Genomic DNA, 2,297 nt, shown 5'->3' with positions numbered 1-2,297 from the left:
CCTCACCACCCCCAGAGTAAAGAACTTCTTCCTAATCTCTGATCTAAATCTACCCTGCTCTGGTTTAAAACCGTTGCCCCTTGTCCTATCACCACATGCCCTTATCAAAAATCCCTCCCCAGCTCTCCTGCAGCCCCCTCAGGCACTGGCAGGCCAAGAGAAGGGCTCCCCAGAGCTTTCCCTTCTCCACGCTGGACCCAACTCTCTCAGCCTGTCCTTGTAGGAGAGGTGCTCCAACCCTGAGCACCTCTGTGGTCTCCTCTGGACCCACTCCAACAGGTCCATGTCCTTCTTGTGTTGGGGGCTCCAGAGCCCCCAGGTCAGAGCTCCAGGGCCACAGCCAGCATTGTGAGCTGTGCCCTGCCTCAGGGCCTGCTGCAAGCACGCCTGGAGGAGGCAAAATCTGCTCTTGAAGCAAGCCCCCACCAGCTCCAGGCATTGCCTGAGAGTGATGAGCTGTAGGAAGAAACCAGTCATCAGGACCATGAAGAAGAATCTCCTTCCACCCACAGCGCAATCTCACGGGGTCAGGGCTGCAGCAGCCCCAGGTCCCACCACAGAACACGAGAGCTTCCCCACTCTCATCACACCCCCTCACTCGAATCCACCTGCAGACTTTGGCGAGGGAAAATAAGATTTCCAGTCAAGAATGAGGGATGGAAAAATACACCCCAGCTCTCCCCTTAGAGTGAGCACTTTGAGGCTGGGGTCCCACCCGTGGGGGCTGTTGCTGACCAGATCTGCTCAGAACCAGCACGTCCCACATCTGGCCCCAAGATCCATTCACAGAGCGAGTGGCAGGACAGGGCGACCATCCTGAGAAGCGCAAACTCCAAAATCGTTGAGATAATTTGGCAAAGCAACAAGAAGGTGAAGAGTTCTGGGAAATACAACCCATGAGGAACCAGCAACTGAATTGGGGTTCTTGGTCCAGGGAAGAGAAGAACGAGGGAGAACAGAATAAAGGGAGAGCTCAGACACATAAAAGGCAGCAGGAAAAAGGCAGGGCACGGCCAGTTCCCACTTCCACTGTGCATGGGACAGTCCTGGGCTAAAAGCGTAGCCAGGGAGATTAAAGCTGGCACCAGGAAGAAATAACTGTCCAGACAAGAAAGCTCAGGAATGGTTTGTTCCTGGAGGTGGGGAAGGGAAGTTTCTGTCCCTTGAGGTTTAAGAACATTCCACTGATGCTTCTCAGGAGAGGGCTGACCCCAGCTGAAGCAACAGGACAGCCCAGGCAATCTCTCCTTTCTCTTCTTCCCCTCATCTTCTATCCCCGGTTGCTCCGGCCCGATGGTGGCTGCAAGCGCAGGACGTGAGCCCGTGGATGTCGGGGCAGCCGGCGAGCAGGCAGGGCTCCCGGGACGGGCTCAAGACGTGCTCAGGGAAGGGGGAGCCGAGCCGGCTGCAAAGTCGCAACGTGCTTCTTTGCAGCAGGGACGTCAACGCGCCAGAAACACGACAGCCCGTTCCTAACTCCCTTTTCGTTGCTCTTTTTCTGTGGAGGGAAAGGGCAAGTCTAAAAGCTACCGGGAGGCTGCAGGCAAAGCCACCTCCTCCCTAAGGAAAGAAAGACAGAGGACACGCAGCCCTCCTACGAGGAGGTTTTTATAGTCTGTGCGGGTAAACTCTTGTCCCCAGGGCGTGTTTGTACAGTACATCTGGACACCAGGTTGCTCAGCTTGCATAGCACAGAGAACAATAAAAGAAATTAAAATCTCTATTTGCTTTCTGCATTTCCTTGTGAGGAAAGACAAAGCAACCTTTCATCCCTGCCAAGCTGACTTCTGTCCAGGGGAGACACACCAGTTTTTGCACGTGTCCTTTAGGAACAAGTTCTCCAGAAAAGGGCGTGGAGGTGTCCGAAAGTTTGAATTCACTGGGCTGGAAGGCATATTGCCCCTAGAAAATGTTAAATTAAAGAAGTTGAAAGCTCCTGGAATCAGACTTTTCAGCTTCTGGAATTAGACTGGTTATAAATGCCGAGGTGGTGTGCAGCCAGTTTCTCCTAGATGGACAGACGGGTACGTAAAATAATGAAATTACACTGTAAATATTTGGCTAAAATTGCCTTTTTTCAATCAACACAGCTGAGAAAACCCAATGCCCGGGAGCCCGGCTTGCAGCCAAGCTACTGCTGCCTCTTGTCTTCCCTTTGAGATGGAGAAATACTAAAAAACAAGGGGGCAAAAAAAAAAAAAAAGGCAAAAAAAAAAAGCATGAGCAGCTTTTTTCCTGCTCTATTGTACTCTCCTACTTCCTGGTGGCTGAAGGACCATTCCTAGGAACACATTAAC

The sequence above is a fragment of the Apaloderma vittatum genome, unplaced genomic scaffold (assembly GCF_000703405.1).
Source record: "Apaloderma vittatum isolate BGI_N311 unplaced genomic scaffold, ASM70340v1 scaffold10730, whole genome shotgun sequence".
Classification (NCBI taxonomy): domain Eukaryota; kingdom Metazoa; phylum Chordata; class Aves; order Trogoniformes; family Trogonidae; genus Apaloderma; species Apaloderma vittatum.
Note: the sequence above shows the minus strand (reverse complement) of the source record.